The following is a 20,721-nucleotide window of genomic DNA, read 5'->3' as shown; positions in this document are numbered from 1 at the left end:
ATTGTATTTGGTGGACTGTTTGATATTGTCTAACACAATATCAGGTTCTATGTATGTTTTTTTAAGGTAATTTTTAAAAACTCTGTGCTTTAGTTTTCAATTTCTATTGACCTGTCTTCAAGGTTATGGATATTTTCTAGCTTATTCTGTTTCTATTGACCATTCTTTTTATCTCCTGGCTATGAGTCACACTTACTTGCTTCCCAATATATACAAATATTTTGTTATTTGCTGGTTATTATAACTGCTGTGGTTTTTAAGATGGTGCCTTTCCTATTAGTAATTATTGGATTTAGTTCTAGAAGGCAGTTAACATATGGTGGCTCATATTGATCCTGAAAAAGTTTGGTTTTAAGCTTTGACCTAGTGGGTCTATAGTAGCCTATACTCTTATTCCTTAGGAGTGGGTTTCCTGAGGTTCCAACTGAAATTTTGGAGATTTCCATCAGTTCTCTCTATTCCAGTAGTAAGCCAGAAACCTAATATCATCCAATAATATGTAACCTCCAGAATTTCCATTCAGCTCACATTTCCCAAGTATGTGCTTCTTTCTGCCAGGATTGGCAGAATCTTATGTTGGATATGTGAAGCTTTATATTTAGCCAAAGACCTAAAGGAGTCTCCATAAAAAATGCATGTGGCTCATTTTCTATGCAGGTCTTCCCTCTCCATTAGCCTCTTCTGTAAATGCCATCAGCTTCAGCAGCCACAAACTCCAATTTCTGTTTCTTCCATCCATTAAGAACACTACTCTCTAAGTTCCACTTCTCTGTGCTATGGTTTCATATGTGCCTCCGCGCAAAAATCCTGGATAAATGTAGAGTTCATCTCATATGCATATGTTTCCCTTTTCTCAAGGACCACAGTCCCATGTTATCCAATATTGTCCAATGCCAGAAACTATATTTTGTGCAGTTTTATAGTTGCTTACGGCAGGGATTTAAGTTTAATATCCATCATGACCAGAACTAGAAATATCAAGTTAATGCTTTGGAAATACCTGGGATAAACTTATAAAGTCCTCATTGATATGTACCGTAAAAAGAGAAAAAATTTGGGATGTAAAAAGATTATACTCATTGCAATGAACATTTTCACATTTAAAATTTTGTCTCTTTTTACATAAATAAAGCCTTTACAAGTTGTTAATTTAGTGGAATATGAACAATTTTAGAGAAATTTTCAAGCTGTACCTCTAATGCAAATGCATTTTTGTTACTATTTAGTGACGTCCCTGTTACTTTAACTCATAGTAATTTTATGCTAATAGGTAATAAAAAATAAATGTCATATTGATTAACACTATCATTGGTCTCAATATACTTATAATTATGTTTTTACATATTCTTTTTTGTTCTTTGAATGCCAGAGGGGAAATTTAAATCAATTATAACATCTCTTACTATATATTCAGGTAACATCAAGGTATTTTTGGTGTTAAATCATACTGATCTAAATTTTGTAATATGTATATCCTTGCTTTGATTTCCCCCCCTAATATTTTGTGCAGATTTCACATAAAGATGAAGAACAAAGCAAAGAAAATTAGTGTAGGAAAAGTAAAATAGTCATTTGACAAAAATTACACCAAAAATAAATTATAAGTTTTATTCAAATACAATTAGGCATTTGTATACTAGTGTTTGATTTTAAAGCTGAGCTAAAAATCTGAGCACACACACACACACACACACACACACACACATATATACAAAATTGTATATCTACTAAATGATATATCTACTAAATTATATATATAATTTAGTATATATAAAATATATATACTAATTTATATATTTTAAATATATTAAATTACATATATAAATATATATATATAAAATTTAAAAATGTAATCCAACATTCACTTTTGTTCCATTTTTCAAATTAGGAAAAAAATGGATTTTTTATTATAAAATTTGGGAAACAAAGCAATAATAGAATTTTAATTGCTAGATTTATTTGGCACATAGCTAGCACAACATAGCCTTCTTTATGAAGTTTAAACCACAAATCTCTATAACAAGCAATGAACAGAGATTTAATTGAGATGGCACATATAAAATGAATACATAAAGCAACAATGGTACAACTCCATTATTTATTAGAATGCAAACACCCATATAGCCTTCCCCTACGTTAGGAAACTCAGAAATTCAGAAACCCCTCTTAACTCCTTATTCCAATGATAACATTGACTCTCTGAAGACAGCCCCTATTCTGAACTTAACATCAATCCCTTCCATGTTTTAAAATGTTTTTACCAACAGCACATACACCCCTAAAGACAATTATTTTTGCCTGCTTTTAAATGTTACATAAATAGAATTGCATTACATGTATTCTTTTGTGTCTAGCATAACTCGTTCAAAGATACATTAATGAGATTCATCTATATTATTTCATGTAGCTGCAAAGCAGTTATTTTTTTTGCGGTTTAATATTCCATCCTATGAGTATACCATAATTTATTTACTCCTTGAATAGTTGATGGGAAGTTAAGTTCTTTCCAGATTTGACAACCATGAGCTCACTCCAGATGCAGTCCAGTAACACAGGGTTTATTTCAGGTTTTTTTTTCCAAACTATATTTTAACTCCCTTCTGTGACTGTGCAAAATCTTCCTCAAATTATACTTAATAATCTGGTTTTATGATCCAACCTCTTTGTTATAACCAATTGACTACTACCAGTGACACTCTTTACCTTATCCAAATGCCCTCATCACCCCACTCGGGTTCCAAAACTCCACACTAGTACAACACACACACATGGAAACCTTCTTATACTCTTTGGGCTTCAATACTCCATGGCAGAGCACTCGCCATCCTGGGTTCTCCTCCTCCCTGTATGGGTTCTTATACCCCACTTTAGGCCACAGACTCCCCTCAACTTTTGCAAGTTACCTTCCTTGTCCTCACATAAGGGCTTTGGATAGAAACTTTCAAGGAGAAAAGACAGAAAAGAAACATGAAAGCAAGAAAAAGAACAGAAAAGGAAGGATAAGCTATATATAATTTCCAAAATAATAGAAAAGACAAAAACTTCGAAAAGTGGTCATACTAATTTCCACTCCAACCAACAGTTCAGATAATTTATCCATATAATGCATTGCCCAAACTACAATACTTTTAAAATGAAGAAAAAAAAAAAGGCCCTTTTAAAAAGGACACTGGGACAATTAGCTTTACCCAAGATTTTGTGAGGCAAACCAAGATGTTTCTATTGCCTCATGCATGAAAATTTTTATTTCTGTACATCCTCAGCAAGACTTAATATTGTAATTAATTTTAATGTTAACCTTTTAAGGCGGTGCAGTTGTGATACCTTATTATGATTTTAGTTTGCATTTCCTTATATACTAATGCTATATATATTAATTTTTTTGATCATTGAATTATTGTCTTAGAGAAGAGCTATACAAGTCTCATCCATTTTTATAGTGGACTGTCTTTTTATTATTGATTTTTAAGTGTCATTTAACGATTCTGGGTGATGAGTCTTTCATCTTTATTTTTCAACCCAAAATACATTTAGTTCAAGAAAATGCATCTCAGCTAAGTGGGAAACCCATTAACCAGTTTGGGTGCCTCCCTCCTCCAGAATTTTTAAACATTCTGGCACCATGGTGCCAGATATTCATTCAATCATCATAATCAAGTGGAGAGGACACATTTCATAGCACATCAATCCCTTACTGACAAATGATGTTGCTGTTAAAAGCTAGCATTTAGAAGTCACACAAATATGTACATGGAAACATTTCTTTGCCATGCTCTTGATTTCCTTGTTTTGAGCCTTGGTCACTACCCTTGCTAGGTAACAAGATATTTCTCACAGGCAATTTGATTAAAGAAAATTCATTGTCTATCTCTTTCTGAAGAGATGAAACTTGGTTCAGGCTACCCTAGGTCAGCCTAACTAGTAGCCCTAAAGAAACAGAAGCTGGCAGTGGCCACCCATATGCCTCTGACATTTCCAGGTGCTAGTTTCTGCATTTCTGGGTCTGTGGATATTTTTTCCCCCAGAACACTGGAAGGAGGATCTACCTGTACTCACAGGACACAAGAAGCACTGAATTAACACCACTCTCTTTCCCTGAGTTAGCTCTCAATCAATGACTGCCCCGCCACCACCAACAAGAAGTTGGCTTATAAATGAATAGCACAGAACCCCAACCCCTTGAGAGAGATAATGCTGAGTAAGGTGTTAAGAGAAATTAAGATGCCATTTCTTATTGTCATGACTGACTTATTAATACATACTTTAACTACCTTCTGTTAACTGTATCACTTCCTCACTCTCCTGTAGGATTCCCTACACCTCCCTGCAAAATTTCTAGTGCCAAAATCTATGCCTCAGCATAAGTTTCTGGAGGATCTCAGATTAAGAATCTGAACTTTGTATCCCAGATAAATGCAACCTGCTTAGTTATCAGTTAGCAACTTTGAAAAGAAAGATTAGGAAGTGACACTTTGACAGAATGAGAAGAGACTTTGTTACACCAGAATTAAAAAACAGTGACTGTCTATGCCCTCCACTTCTGCCTTAAATAAGGGGATTTCTTAGTGCATTTTCACAATACAAAAAAATTTAGCTCATTTAATTTAATACAAATTTACTGAAAAAGACAACACATCTCCTTTGACCTCTGTTCCTTTTCTCAGACTTGTCCCTTAGGACAGGTTAGTCTTATACAAAGTTGACATTTAGAGATACACTCATTCTTCTGGTAAAATATTCAAATACATCTATGGTGATTGTTAAACATCCAAGAAGAAAGGGGTTAACACCAGGCAAGTGTTCCAGCACCCATCTAAAGGATCCAGGTCCCATTTTCCAGCATGGGTATCCTCTGGCTGGTCAGTGCCAATGCAGCTGGGTAGAACGCTGGTTAAATAAACATTTTGACTGTCAATACAACTTTTACATCAACTTGCATTTGCTTAGATAACTCTACCCTTCATCAGAACCTTAGGTATCCTTAGAGAATCCCAGTTCCTAGCTAGTTCTGCAATATGCAAAATCAGCACGTTCAAAAGTTTGGTAACTACCAGGTTTAATAAAGTTAAACACTTGTTTTTTCTTTAATGCAGGCCTACTCTGGCTTTTTAATCTGCTAATGACAGTTGTATATATTCAAGCATGGGTTTCAGCAGGTGGTGCCTTTCCACCTTATTTAATTAGTGGTAGAACACGTATTAATGTTTTACATGCCTAATATTACAGAAACACTAGTATTTTGATACAAAGAGCACACGAGTAGAGAACACAGCATCAGATGCATCAGTCTTTAGACAGAGACTGAAGTATTCGACCATTTTAAATATATATATATATATACACACACATATATATACACGTATATACATATATACATATATGTGTGTATGTATATACTCACATATATACATATATGTGTGTATGTATATGTGTATATATGTGTAGATAGATAGATGATAGATAAAGGGAGATGAAAAATAAAAATCAATTCAATCAAGTGACAGTAACATTTTTATGATAGAGTTTTATAATGCCATGTTTGATATGGATTAATGATATTCATATAAAATAGTTATAGGTATAAGGCATATGTAGCTTTTGCTATGTCACTTGAACATTAAAGCTAAAAAGTAAATTCCTTGACAGCTGCCAGCCTTAATGTAGTATCATTCACTATTAACTTTCAGCTGTCACTCATTATGGAATTTCAATTTAATTTTAATATTTATGTTTTACACACTTATTTTTCAGTGTTTACTTAGTAAGTCCAGCAATTATTTTTAATAATGAAACTGTAGGTTAAAAAAATAGTTCATTGCATAACATTTAGTTAATGAATGCTCAAAAGTTTGCTATGTGTTATTCTTGGAGCTGGGACAGAGGATCTGGATTAGGGGAAGAAGTTACAGTACTTCAGAAATAATGTTAAAATTAGTAAGCATGCTGAGACTGTGATTAACTTGCCAACACCGGATGAAAGGATGTATAACATAAGTTATAAAATGTTGAGGAAGCATAAATTATAATTTGGTGGGCATTTTTCCTTTCGAACAACATAAAATTTTAATCTAATGATTGTCTGAAATAGGATTTAGCAAGTAGTACACTTTATCTCTTTAACCTGCATACATATTCTATTGGCGTGTGCACATACTTGTATGCAAGCAAATGCAATCTGATATTAAAACTTGGACCAGATGTGCATGGGACAGAATAATACAGAATTATAGATGGTCCCTTTCTTAATACACAACGGAAGAAACAAATATAGATATTAAAATAAAAATTATATGTACAAAGCAAGTAAATAAGAGAAAAATGAATGAACTCTCGAAAGGGAAAAAATGTAGCTATCAAAGAAAGAAACGGAAGATTCTGGGTGAAGTTTACAGTGGTCTACCCTCACCCAGAGGGCATTCATTTCAAGACTCCCAGTGGATGTCTGGAACAAAGGATGGTACTGAACCCCATGTGTGCTATGCTTTTCTCCTATGTAGACATATCTATGATAAAGCTTAATTTATAAATAAAGCACAAGAGATTAACTATAGCTAATAATAAAATAGAACAATTATAGCAATATGCTGTAATAAAAATTATGTGAATGTGGTCTCTCTCAAAATATCCTGTTGTACTCATCTTTTCATTTAAGGAAGCACGTATAGCTTCTCTTTGGCATATCTGAATTGTAAGAATCACTACTCTTGGCTTTGGTGTCATTATTAAGTAAAATGAGGCTTAATGAACATGAACACTGTAATACTGTGACAGTTGATCAGAAACCCTCCACTAGCAAGTGACTAATGGGCATGGAGCACCCAAAGCAGGCGATGCTGGACAAAGGGCCCTGTGTGTCAGAGCTGACCGTCGGAAGATTTCATCACACTACTCAAAGTGGCGCAGCAATTTAAAACGTATGAATGTTTATTTCTGGAATTCTCCACTCGATATTTTTGGACCTTAGTTAAGTATGGGTAACTGAAATCACAGAAAGCAAAACTGTGAATAAAGCAAACCACTGTACTTGGCCTCCTTTAGACAAATTGCACTGAGTTAAGCAGGTGAATGGAATTAATCCTCCGAATTCTTACCAATGTCTTCCCATCTTGAAGTTGATTGGGATGGAAGTGGGCGAGTTATGAGTATATCGCTGTGGAAAATGTGGAGCAAAGACATTGAGGATAGACAGTGCTACATATTAATGGTAACAGGAAGGTACTAGAATGAATGGCTCTGATCATGTCACTTTTTAGGCATGTTTAGGAATTGGGATAGTGAGCAGAAAGTCATGATACTGAAATAAGTCCTGACTGAACGGAATAAACCCAGATAGATAGATAGATAGATAGATAGATAGATAGATAGATAGATAGATAGATAGATAGATAGATAGACAGACAGATAGAGATAGCCCTGGAAGGCTACAGCATTATCTAACCTCAGGAATTAGGCAGCTTTGTAGAATATAAAGTGTATGTCCTTTGAAATTTTTAGAGTACACTCAACCCAAACCAAGCCCACTCTTACAGCGACCTATGTGTTTTTGGGACACATAGCTTAGATGCAAGAAAACTGACTAAAAGACAACACTCTGCCCTAATATTGTCAGGTTAAGATGGATTGTTTCCACTTAATAATTCTTATCTTAAATATCTTTTAAAGTATGATTGCATTTTAAAATATATCTGTCTATTTGTTCTCCATCCATCCATCTATGCATGCATGAATATGTGTATATAGCCATCTTTCTTTATGTATAGATGCATAAAGAAATGTCCATAATGATACTTACCAAAAGGTTACAAAAGACTAACATCAGAGATATATTTATCTACTGCTTTTCAATGTAACGTCTTTATAATTCTGGAATTTGATTATTTCTATAAGAAATTTTTAAAAATACAGAGAGATCGATCTCCTCTCTAAGTGCTACTGAGAAATAAAATTCCTAGAAATAATTTCAAAAGGGTGCATTTCCAATATTTTAAAAGAGAGCAAGGAAATTAGAATCTTTATTTCTCTTTATTCCAGCTTTATAGAGATGTTATTGATATGTAGAATCTTTATTTCTAACAGCAAACACAGTAGCAGCAAAAAAGTAGGAGTTTGTAAATAAGATAAACAGAGAAATATTCTTTGCTAAACTACTTTTAATATTTGTAATCTTTGCATTTACTATTCATTGTTTTCTTTCTCTCTTTTTAAATTGGAATTTTTTTGTTTCTTCTTAGTTAAGCTTCATTACTGATACAAATACAGAAACAAAGGAATTATGTTGAGATGGATATGTTGGTTGCACCCCTGCTGGTTTCTAAGATTCTGTGTATGCCTATGTGTATTTGTGAAGGAGTGTGTGTGCAAGTGTATGTGCATAAAGAGAGGGGAGGGGCAGAGGAGACAAAACAAATCAAGCCATTGTCCCAGGGATTTTGAATACAATGGGAGATTTACATTTATAAATCACTATCTCTCAATAAAATTATAGGTCATAAGAAGGAAGCCACTTAGAACACATGAATTAACACTTGCGGTAACTAGTTGTTTTTTTTGTTTGTTTGTTTCTTTTTGTTTGTAATCTGTCATTCTGCCATCCCATCAATAGACCCTAATAGCTAACAATGATGTTAATGTCTTTAGATTTTATATGATCATATTATTCCTATATTTTGCTATGATGAACTATGTGGAAATTTACTTGTAGCATCATTTCCAAATTTCCTTTTGTTTTTGAATCTAGCCTCTAAATCAAAGGAAAGGTGGGTATCACTAATATTCCTTATCAGCAGTTATTTTAGTTGCAATGCATATGGCTCTGTAAAATGCCTACAGTCTCTCCAAAAAACAAATACCATAATCTTTAGTTCCTCAATAATAACACATAAAGGATACCCATTTTAGCATGCCAGATTAGCTAACATCATCAAAGTAAAATCATTAAATTCTAAACCAAAGTGTACATTTTAATGATATGCCCTCATTATGTACTTGGTGAAATTACTATTTACATTTTAATGTTTGAAAAAGATTTTCTTAAAATTTACAAATTGTCTGTCAATGGACATTAGTAAATGAAATGAACTTGTAATAATACAGAATAGGCTTAACTTTTCTCTTACTATTAAGTTCTATTAAGAAGCAATTCAAAGTATTGTTAAAGACTTCAGCTGTGAAACATCTATTTAACTCTTCATTATTGAGTGGGTTGACTTTAGTCCTTCATATATTCCTTTAAATGTATATATCAAGATATTAACCCATGCTGCTTTTAGTAATTCCAAATTCTATGTTTTCTACAAAAAACAAAAAACAAAACGAAAAACAAAACACACACACACAAAAAAAACAAACAAACAAAAGACATGTTTCCTGGGGTCTTAAATGAGGGTTGTAGTCAGTACTTTGAAGATGTAGTGAGGAAAAACACAATTAATTGTTAGTTGTCACTTTTGATGAACTCAGCTGTCAAGAAATTCCCAATAAGCAGTTAAAAGTGCCAAAAAAATGGTTTTGTGAAATTCTTTTGATGATTTACATTCCTTGAAACAATGTACTATAAGTCATCAGGCTGCTGAAAAATTGTCAGTGCCACAATATGTGAGTGCATCAACAAATAGAACTTTAGTTCTAGAAGGGAAACAAAGCTTGAATCATGATATAGGTGTTAGAATGTAGGTCAATTTTTTTGTAAAATTATACAGAGTTAGTGTTGGAGCTTAGGAGAGATCTAGTCCTTTCACATCTTTTTACATAATGCTGTGTCTCAAATTCAATTTAAAAAAACAATCTTGAAATTCTAACAATTACATAAATTAAACTTCTAGACACCATTCTTTTTCAAAACTTCAAACTATGTGTGGATCATTGATAAAAATAAGTGGCAGAAACATGCTAAAATTTTGAGCTAATTGCACTGTTTTGTTTTTCAGAATTAATTCTGACTTCAAACCAAAGGAAAGATTGAAGAGTAAAATAACCGGAGCATTTAAAATGTATAATAAATTACTTACAAATTTAAAAAGCACATCATTTAAAGATTTGTCTATATAGCTTATGAAAATAAATCACACATGTTGATGGTATACTTCCTAATCCTGTTACTAAATAAAATTTTAGGATAGAGGGAATATAAAGTATGTCCTATTAGGAAAAACATTTCCTGTCTACCTTGGAAAATGGCATTAGGCCATCTCATTTGGTTCTGCTTGCCAATTGATTTGTATCATTACTGTACAATTCACACAATTGTAAAGTGTTCTGTGAAGTATTATTTTACATTATGTTTATATATAGTTTGTATATATTTGTGCTATTGTTCATGAATTAAGAAATTCATTTCAAAAACAATAACTGATAGAATTCATTGATTTTGTTGTTGTCATTCTTAGAAAAGCCCACGTGCTTGGACATATTTTACCATTACATTTTATCCTATGCTATAGGATAAAGACACATAAAGATTGTATTAAATTAATGGGAACTTTATATCAGTAATTGCAATTTCAGGTATTTTTTGAATGGATTGTTATGTCTCTCTATGAAATTGAGATTATTTTTATTGTTCTCATTTCAGAAATAACTATTTGATATTACAGTAAAATATTTTTCATGTTTAATGATTGTCACAGAACCCGGCTTTTCAAACTAATGTACAGTACCTTCTAGAAGAGAATTAACTGGTGGTGTATAAGGGAGAAGTGTATCTACTTTGAGAATAAATACAATGTTCCTTTTTGGAGCGTCAAGTTTAGTCACTGGTGAGTTTCAAATATTTTCAAAGCTACTGGTGAGTTTGAAATATTATTAAAGCTACACTGATATAACATTGTTAGGAAATATTTTCACACTTTGTATGAAAAAACTTATAATTTCAAAAAAAGTTTTGTTCACCAAGACTGCTTTGAATATGCCTCCAGATAACTGGAGGTAAGCAGTCCTTTTCACCTGTTATGAGAACTATTTTGACTGAAATATTTGAGAAGCACTGTAGCATAATAATCTCAGAGTCTTAATAGCTTTAGGATATTAGTAAAACTTTCTCCCAACATTGACCATCAGAAAAACCTCTCAGTGTGTAGGAATATTAAAAGTAGACATTGGCAGAACTTCCAAGGAAAATGACAACATTTCTCCTAATTCCAACACTTTCATGAAAATGAACATGGTATAAAATTAGGATAAAACTCATCTGTGGTATAAAATAGGAAAACCTAATAACAACAGTATTGAAATAAATGCAGTGAGACTTTTTACTTCTCATCTTATGAACTAGAATATAAGTAGAAGAGAAGGATGAAAAGTACTTATACCCACTAATTCAGAGAGGAGAAGGAAGTTGAGTAGAAATCACAATTGAGTGAGGTTACGCTGCGGCTGGAAAATCCCACCAGGAAGAAGCATAGACATCACTGGGCCATGAAACCGGTGTGAATGGCCAAGCCAGACGGAGAGAAGAAATCATTTTGGCACAGAGTGACTTTATTGTGACTGCCTGAAAATCTTCCATCCTTCATATTCTCTTTTAACCATAATCATTAACAGAAATCGTGGTTCATCTCAAATGCCAACCACAATGTTGGAAAAAGTGGCAAGGCCACATTATAGCTCAGAGGAAGCACATTTTGCCTGATTAGCAATGTTTGCCATTGGAACAATCGTGGTGGAATATGACATCAAGTGATCCATGTATTTTATGATCTTGACATAAATTATTGGATTTCTAAGCTGATATTCATAATTCAAAGTAATTTTTCTCTTTTGTTTTAATCTTTATCTCATTGCCGTACTTTGAAGACTACTTTGTTTTATTCTTTGGGGGCCTTTTAAGATTTTGTCCTTCCATGTACTAATTTCGTATGTTCACTAACTTGTAATCAGCTGTGGATTTCTTAATTATTACCATTTTGTTTAACACTTAGTAGGGAGAGATTACTTGAAAATTTAGAGTTTCTATCTTGGAAAAAAATTGTCAGCAATCTTTAATTTAAATGTTTTCTCTATTTCTTCTAGTCTTTCTTTCTGGAAACTATATTCAAGTTTTTTGTTTTTGTTTTTGTTTTTGGTTTTTGAGTTTTCCATTCTATTGTCCATGACTCTAAATCTCTCCTTCACATTCCTTTTAATCTTTCTATGTGAAACGTATTTCAGCATACTGATTTTTTTTTTACTCGATATCAATTAAGCCTAAATTTCCCAGTTAAACAAATAAGTATATGAATAAAATCCATATTATTTGAAATAGCTTACAAAATGTGAGTTGTTTCAGATTTATAGCAACAATAAAAACATGCTTTTGAACAAGGGAACAATAAGTGAAGATGAATATTAGTGCCATTTCTTCCTATATCACAAATAATGCATTTGTCCTTTCATCTTTATTTTTTATACATATTAATGCTCTTTTTAAATGGTGAAATATTGCTCACTGGTATTAGGTGGTAGAAAAGATCACTAGAATTGGTAAAAAAAAATATTTTAATGAAAAACATGGCTCATTAATTTTAAATATATCAAGTGTTCAAACTTTCTGTAGCTAGGAAAAAAGAGTTGTACCATAAAAAATTAGGAAATTAAGATAATGCAAAATTCTGTTTCTTATAATACCAAAATTGTTATACATTGAGACACCTGGGAAACACTATCAAATTATAACTGAATAAAGATTTTAGCAAGAGGTCAGCACTTATTACTAGATAAACTCAATGGAATCAAACAAAATATTCCACAACTGAACTGGCTTTTGATGTTTGAAATGAGAGAAGATATGATGAATAATAATAAAAAAGAATTTTCAGATTATATAGGAACAAGTATGTTAGTAATAAGAATTTCAAGCAAAATAGTAAAAATTCCAACACATGCATATAACACAGCATTAAGGCATCTTGACAGTGCAATTCAAGTTTCAGAAACCGGACATCCTATTAAAGGATATTAAGTTCCCATTTAACAATATAGATACAGGTGTAGACATCAGTACTTTGGAGAATAACTCATAAAAGGAAAGTGTGGTAGTTCAAGTTGAGGATGGCACTTCACCAGAAAAACGTTTAAATTGGAAAATTGATAAAAATCAGAGTTTATAGGGATATTTCACTCCCTTAGTCTTAACATCCGATGTGATACACAAGACTAGATCAGCAGCAAAACAATTTGTGGTGCTGCAGGTTGTGTGTTATGTGACAGGAGCTAGAAGTCTTGAGTCAACAGAAGATGAAATGGTCCCAACTATAGTGAAAGTAATAAAAGTTCGGTGCAGATAAAGCTTAGTCTAATACATCTTATAGAGAAAGTTGGTAAAAGTATTTAAATTGATGAGAAAAGATTGCAACTTCAATTATATGGCTCATGATTCATTATTCAAATTGTTAAGATCCATTGATCTTTGAGATGCCATCTGAAAAGAGAAAATAGACATAAAACTTCTAAAATAATTTTCAATGAAACTGAGATTTCCATCTAGGTCATTATACATCTATGTCATATCACCTAGATGATAAGTTTCTTTATGATAAGGTCCTTACCCTCAAGGAATTCATACTCTAGTGGAGAAAGTCTAACAGACAATAAATCTAAGGCTCAGATAAATATTTTATAAATTTAAAATTTACAGATAGAAATACAGCTATCTTTCATATTATAATTTAAAATACATATATATATATCAGTACCAATAAACTACAGCTCACAAGCCAAATCCAGCCCTCAATCTATTTTTAGGAATAAAATTTTATTGGAACAGAGCCATGCTCAATCATTTACATTTTGTAAATGACTACTCTTATGCTACAGTGACAGTTTAATAGTTAACAGAGACCAAATGGTCTGCGAACCCTAAAATATTTACTATTTTGCCCTTTACAGAAAACATTTGCCAACCTATGCTGTAGATTATAACTATAAATATAATTAAAATGTAAAACAAGAATATTTAACAGTCTTCTCATTGTTTTCAATAAACACCCTTACTTCCTGTGGGAAAGAGCTGACGGGTCTTAGGAAATTTTAGAAGGAATCATGATGATTCAATTATATTTAGCTTTGATTTTAAATAAACAATAGCCCTCAGAAGGTATTTGGGATATAATACAGAAAACTGAGTTTTCTACAAATAGAGCAAAAGAAAAAAAATTAGTTTCATGTATTGTTCCTCTGTTTAAAGTAGTTCTCATTAAATAACAATTTTATGAGAATGGTGTTAGTTAATGCTGAGTGTGCCTCTACAAAAGTTGTCTTTATATCTCAAAGTTAAGGACAAAAATTAGGAGCAAAGTGAACAGGAAGTAATTACTAATTGTCTGAATTCACCATTTTCAACAAGGTGATTATCTTTCAGAGAACACATTTCCTTTACATGTATGTATATTTACATATGTATGTATGTATATTTATTTATGAGAGTTTTCTATAATTAAGTGATTTTTCAAACTGGAAAAGAAAATAAGTAAAAGGTTTTTAGATTGTCATTTTCTGATATCATCTCTAAAGAGTTCAAGCGATATCAGAGTGCTTCATTCTACAATAAATAATTAAATGAATAAGTCTCTACAGTCAGTGGCATAGCAGGGTAGCCATCCCCAATGAGAAAGCGAATGTTTGGTGGGAAGTCATTATGGACAAGTACTGGGAAGTGTTGAGTTTGTGCTCATAGCAGCAACTATTCATAATTATCACACTGGAAATGATATTTTCTCCAGGTGTTCTGTCTTTTACCTGTTATATTTATAGATTCACCCATATAGAAAATACTTATTAAGTATTGTGGATACAAGATACATAGTGCAAAATCAAGAACACAAAAGAGAGAATTTGATTTTTTAAAACGTGTATCCCTTCATCTGACATTCTTTGCATTTAGTTATACTTCTGTTGGAGGAGGTCGTTGAGAGGACTACTTGTTGCCCACAAGGTGGATCCAGGCAATTAAAGACTCCTTATACCTTCTCTGTCCTTGTATGTTCTGCCAATCATTCCCATAGTGCCAGCCACTTTAAGAATGCAGCCTTGAGAGGGTAATGTGTTGTTGAGGTCATCTGGACGGTATAGGTGACTGAACCCTGTTAAAGTCTCATTATATATAATCTCAAGATTCTGGTGGGCTCGTGCAGATACCAACCTGTTCTACAGCTGCCTAAGACAAGCCTCCTGTGTAAATCCCTTGCTTATTAAACTCACCTCCTTCCAAACTGGAGTGGCCTGCCTCCTTTTTCAGTCTCTCCCTGCTGTCTGTGTGTGGGAGCCAGTTTTGAATTCACCTGGGGAACTCCCAAGGTTGCGAACCAACAACTTCCTAGTCTTATTATAATATTTAAAATTTGTCTTTACTTTGATGCACAGAGGTATTTATTTTATGTATAACAGAAATGTTTTTGAGAGATAATCCTGAATTCTTGCTGCTTGTCTGAACAAGATTTCATTTGTCAAGGATTTCATTTAAATGTCAAGGATTTTATTTTCCTAGGACATAGTTTTGACCTTTTTGTTTTTCGTTTAGAGTGAACTGGCTGTCCTGAGCCAATTACAATAAATTTCCTGGAAAAGACAAGAGAAAAGTGTCTAAGAAAAGGTACGTGAGAGCTTTTATCTGGAACCACGTTTCACATGATGAGGTTTTTCCAACTCACCCTCCCTATTCTGAGGAGAAATATATCAATTCCTTTCTAATTATCTTGTTTTACATTCTCCAAGGCTCTCTCTATCTGTTTTTGCTTATGTCAACACCAAACTTCTTAACTGTAATATACTACGTATTAAAATTGTTTTTGTCTTCAAATTTCAAAATCACAGTTGTGAAGTAGCCATATTATTCCATGTACCACAATAGACAACAAGCCACAGAAAGTATTTTTTCGTATAATTTCAAATGTGATTACAATTAACATAGAAAATGTTGCTTGTATGTCATAGCTTGAAAACTGATTTTTAAATAGATATAATAAGTAAAATCAATACACTTGATTTTACTATGATGTGGAAGTATCTGTTTATTTTTTATTTATTTTTTCTTTGTGGGATGATTTGCATAAGGGAGACAGGAAGTTTATCTCAGAGATGGTTCTTTATGGACTACATTTTATTCGTGTGAGTTAGTGCTGTTAAATTGTGTGTCTTACTCAAGGGTCAGTATGAAATGCTTTATATAAAACTACAAAAGCACTTTTAGGATCCTTGAGATTGACTGAATCATAAATACATGAGGAAACTCAGTTCAGAAAACACTACTGCATCGTTAAATCTATAAGGATTCAAACTAACTGTATCTGTGCTAACTTGGTCTGTGCATGATAACTGAATGCAATTATAACAAGTTTTCAAGAGAATGCAAGATGTTTAAACACTACAGAAGAAATAAAATATACAATACAAATGTTTAATTAGTAAAATTTAGCATAATGTTATTTTATAAACTATCAAATTTAAAAAATTTTTCTATAGTTCTATAGAATACATACTCTATTTTGAAACCAAAATCTTGAAGCAAATATTACTAAAATATTTCCCAAAGAAATAGAATTAACTTCAGAACCTGTTGACTTTTAACATAGGACTATCTTTCATATAACAAACTTCTCTTAGAAGCTGGTATAATAAAATGGTAATTTATAAATATTATTTAGCAAATATATAATGAAGCATTATAATGCAATTTAACTATAGTATGTAGTAATTCAAAATATTTGGAGAAGAGTAAAGCTGCATCTGGGAAGGAAAGGCTTTCTACCACTCAGAAAGTAGGAATGCTGGGAATGTAACAGAGAACATGAAGCCCTTAAATTTCTCCCTGAGAGCCTCAGGAGCTGATGAATCTCTCTCTGCCTCTATAAAAGGAAGGGAGAATAATAGCTGGGTAGTTCGGGGCACTTGTGGTCAATTTTTATAACTCCTAAGAGAAAAAGGAAGAATTGCTTGCTTTTTAGGTGGAAAAACTAGTTTGTATTACAGTTCTCAGACAGTTAAAAAATATTTCTACAGTTTTTATCTGCCATTCCCAGGCCGTCATATACACAAGACTTTTTCAAGTAACTGAGTCCAAAAAACACTACATTAGTTCTAAATGAATTGGATTGGCAAGTCACAAGTTGTCTGAAGCCATATAAATGAGCATATTCTTAATATGTCTCGTAAACATAACCCAATGACCACACATATTATTAAAAATGCTAGATATGTTTGTATCAGCAATACAATCTCAGATAGTGACATTGCTGTTATAATTTTATGTCCACCATTTGTTAATTTTAATATTAATATCAGTGAATGTTAAAAAGAGTGAGAGATCCAGCAATGCTAGCTTCCTATTAAAAAAGGGTGAATGAAATTCATTCAATCGAACAATCAAATGTATTTACAGAAATTCCCTAAGCCATCGGATTATGAGTTAAAAACGAAGGTAATAGTTCAACATATCAAAACAAGGGACATATATAGACATCCAAATAAAGTGAAGAGATATTTTACATGCTTCTACATATTGTAGGTGGGATGAGAGATATGGGTTTTCAGTATTTTTCTCAAAATGATGATAAATGAGGGAAGACTATTCTTGGAATTGGTCTATACCATCCAAACATTTTTTTTTTTATTATTGAAACACTGAATTTTCTGCAATTAATAATGATTGATGCCTACCAACTTATAGTTCTACAGGAAGTATGTTTGGTAGCCTAAAACAACCTAACACAGTGCCATAAATGTATTCCATACTTTCATATAGGAAGATGAAAATAGTAAGTTTTATGAGAAATGCTAAATATTATGGAATCAATGTAACTACAATCTAATATACCAACTAAAAATAGAGCATTTTTAATTCAAAACTAAAAAGCGTACAAATATTTTTTTTAAACTTGTGTTTTGGTATGTAGATTTCTTCAAATACCAGTGAAATACACATTTTAAATAATTTCAAGTGGAAGTAATAGAGTGAAAATAAACCATTTTGTAAATTTGTAAGACATCAGAGAACAATATGTTTAAAGTCTTGTCATAGTAACATGTCCATAGATCAATACTTTGTAAGTTTTGTATGATAGAGAAATACCTAGGAAGTGTTTAAATTTCTGCATTTATTATCTAGATTCAATGATTCACTAAGCCTATAATGGAGTTCAGCAACAAGAACCTCTAGTCATTCTGGTGCAATGTATATACAGATCAAACTCTGAAAGAAAAACAAAAACCTACAACTGCTAATATATCTTCATGGAAAATATTTATTTGAGAAAGTAAAAATGAAATCAGATATTAATATTTAACCTGGATTTTTCATCTATTGTTTGAAGAGAAATAGGAATAAGGTCATCTTAGGTCCCTTCAAGAAAGATATATTAAACTCAGTAGTATCCTCATCATACACTAAGAACCAAATTTCTATGATCTCCTTAAAGGATAACAAGAAAAGTTACATAGAAAAATAACACAGAGAAAAATGGCTATCTGTGCCTCCATCCCACAAAGAAACAAATCAGAATATATATGAATAGAGAGAAGGAAAAAAACAAGCAAAATAAAACATCAAAAACAAATTTAAACAAATTAAAATAAAACATCAAAAACAAATTAACTAAAACCAGAAGTCAATCAGTGGCAAGGATGAAAAATTGTATGTACCTGAGCAATGCACCACTGGACTGGATTCAAAGCCAGGAAGCAAATAAAGTCCTTCCCTTGAAGCCAGTTCTAAGTGAACCATACTAGCAAGTTACAAGTCCTTTGAAGCAATTTCAAGGGACAATTTTCAAAAGGTATAAAAAAAATTAGAATTAACTTTTCTGGGTCTACCTAAGCTTTATAATGCAAAACGTTATCTTGAGCTTAAACTCTACTGGTTCTATAATCAGACATGCCTAGGTATAGTGGAGAGTTTGTGAATCAGGTCTCCAGCTTCATTATGTGATGTCTTCTATGGAAAACAACAACAACAGAAAGAAAAAAAAAAAAAGACCCATCCAAAGTAAAGGCTTAGAAGATTGAACTAAGACACTAGTTTAACGCTGGAGGAGATACATTGATGATCTAAGTACATTAAGTATACTGTGAAGTCGGATAATATCCAAAGAAGCTCAAATGGAATACATTCAGTGAAGCTCTTTATTCATCAAATAATTACTGCATATATAACATGTGCCACGTGTGATGGTAGACACTAGTAACCCACCAGCAAATAAAGGGAAGTCCCTAACACTTGGAGATTACATGGGTGGGTGGCATGGGGGCACATAAAATTACAAATGTGTGTGTGTGTCTGTGTGTGTAAATTAAGTAGTGATAATTGCTATAAATATAAAACAGGGTGAGAGGATAGATTAGTGCTTAGTGTTTAGATTATTTACCTGGGATTACTTTGTGAGGAAGTGACAGTTGAAAGGGCTTAAATTAAGCAAATTTCCTTTAGGTGAACAGAACAGACAATGCAAGAAGTAGAATGTGTGAAGAGAAGAGTGAATGATGCAGCCAAGGGCCAGCTTATAAAAGAGCTCTTAGGCCACTGCAGAGAATTTGCAGTTTGACATTAATGAGATAAGGAGATAAAAACCTTTGGAAGAAGTCAAGAGCTAATGACAAAATGGGATCAAATCAGCACTGCTTTATAACATATGATTAAATAAGGGGAGAAAGACTGAGATGTTTAGTGGGGATAAAAAGTGCAATGTTTAAGAAATTGGTGTCTGAGACCATCTTCCCTGGATTTATATTCTGTATTCACCACTCATAGTAGCTGTGACATTCGGGTAGGTTATTTAAATTTATTTAAATTTTCTCTATAACTCAGTGACCTCATCTATAAAGTTAGAGTAATAATAGTTTGTTGTGAAGAATAAGCGACTCAAAGTGTTTAGTGCTGTCCCAGGTATATATTAAGCATTCAATTAATGTTATATTTATTATTGGTATTATTACTTATTTATTCACTAATCAGAGTTTGGTACAAAACGCTGTTCTTAAGAAAATTTATTCACGATTTCAAGGTTATCAGATACAATGCGATAGCTAATGCTGTCAGGTTCAACACTTGATTTTAGCTTTGTTCACATCTATAATTTTTTCAATTTATGAAACAGGGCTATCTTAGCAGCTTCTGCATCCAGTGTAGAATTACAAGGAGTTCAGACATGTCAGACAGTTCTTTCAATATGAAATCATATCAAATACACACATGTGCATAGCAGCACTATTCCTGTAGCCAAAGTTTGAAATATCCTAAATGTTAATCAACAGAATGAATTAACAACCTGTGGTATAGCCATAGAACGCAATTTCAGCCTTAAAAGGAATTAACTTTTAATACATGCTACAATGTAGATAAAACTTGAAAAAAAAATGCTAAATGAAAGATGCCAGACGTGAATATCACATATTATATAATTCAGTTTATATGACATATTCAGATTAGGTAAATCTCCAGAGACAGAAAGCAGATTAGTGGTTGCTGAGGAATGAGGGAGGGGGGAATGAGGAGTGAGTAATTAATGAGTATGGGATTTCCTTTGGCGTAATGAAATGACTTGCAGGGGGGGATGGCTGCACCACGTTTTCAATGTACTAAATGCCACTGAATTGTACACTAAATGGTTAATCTTATGTTACGTGAATTTCATCTCAATAAAACATCTTAGACTATACACCACAAAAGTTCTAACTTGTCATTTAAAAATAACATTTTAAAAAAATAAACACATCAGAAAGCATAATATTGGTAACTTTGGGCAGAAATCACTGGACATG

The sequence above is a fragment of the Rhinolophus sinicus genome, linkage group LG02 (genome assembly GCF_036562045.2).
Source record: "Rhinolophus sinicus isolate RSC01 linkage group LG02, ASM3656204v1, whole genome shotgun sequence".
In the NCBI taxonomy this organism is placed as follows: domain Eukaryota; kingdom Metazoa; phylum Chordata; class Mammalia; order Chiroptera; family Rhinolophidae; genus Rhinolophus; species Rhinolophus sinicus.
Note: the sequence above shows the minus strand (reverse complement) of the source record.